A 1,095-nucleotide genomic window follows, 5' to 3' on the forward strand; every position below is an offset into this window, starting at 1 on the left:
TGGGTGTCGTGTCGCGGCCTGACCGGTGATCAGCTGTCCATCCCAAGGTGCCACTAAGGTCGGGTGGGAAGGCGGAAGTCATCACATCCGATCATCTGAAGGCGCGGGTACTGGCCAAGGCTGGGAACAGAGCAGGCAATACCGCACGATGGGACCAGTGAGGGTGGAGAGCGGCTGAGAGGTCGGTAGCCAACACAACAACAACGAGATGCAAAACACACAGATCGCTTTTGACACCCCGCGGAGTCTGCAGGAACTACTGTGGGACTCGGCTTTTGAACAATGTTAGTACGGAAATAGTTTCTCTAATTGCATCTCGTGGTTCTATAGTGTAGTGGTTAGCACTCTGGACTTTGAATCCAGCGACTCGAGTTCGAATCTCGATAGAACCTATTCCTGCCTGTCTATGAGACTGTCGACACACTGCGTTCAGTCTCTAAGGGACACTTCTCTAAGCACCACACAACTGTTACCGCTCCCCGGTCAAACGCCCGAGAAATATACCTAATGTCAGTATGTTGATTGATTATGTATAAGCTGGGTGAGTTGCGATCGCCTGTAACCCATGCGGGGGTGAGATTTGTGTGAACTGGGTGTCGTGTCGCGGCCTGACCGGTGATCAGCTGTCCATCCCAAGGTGCCACTAAGGTCGGGTGGGAGTGAAGGTCTCCCAAGAGAGCAAGTTCACGGATAGCCGAAAGACAGATGACGGAATTTCAAGAGAAAAGCAAGACGTCAAGTCGTTGCTAAAGCAGTGATCCAGTCTGATCACCTTCGGAACATACACCCAAGAACAGAGAAAGTTCCCCCAGAGTGCTTGAGAATTCCTGTTGGAAACCCTCAAGCACTCTTAGTTAGGTATCAGACGAGCTATCTTGGGTGTGACGGTGTTTAGATTTTTTTCCTCTTTCTTTCTTCCTTTCAGTCTTCTTGGTTCTTTCCTTTCATCCCTTTGCTTCTTTTCTTCAGGTTCATCGAATATCGTGTATGAAGTGGCAGGTTTAAGACTAATTTTTCCATCATTGTGCGGTTTCACTTAATATGTTGTGTTTTAAGCACTGACTGGGACTTGGTAGGGAACCAACGTGGCCCAGT

General features: G+C 49.3%; 1 non-coding gene across 1 annotated transcript; it reads left to right on the forward strand.

The window, feature by feature from the left end:
• The first annotated feature begins 320 nt into the window (after window positions 1-320).
• Pmar_PMAR014191 lies at window positions 321-392 on the forward strand. Its single transcript has one exon. It is a non-coding gene; the product is annotated as a tRNA-Gln (tRNA).
• Window positions 393-1,095: the final 703 nt, after the last annotated feature.

The sequence above is a fragment of the Perkinsus marinus genome, assembly GCF_000006405.1.
Source record: "Perkinsus marinus ATCC 50983 genomic scaffold scf_1104296930400, whole genome shotgun sequence".
NCBI classification, from domain to species: Eukaryota; Perkinsozoa; order Perkinsida; family Perkinsidae; genus Perkinsus; species Perkinsus marinus.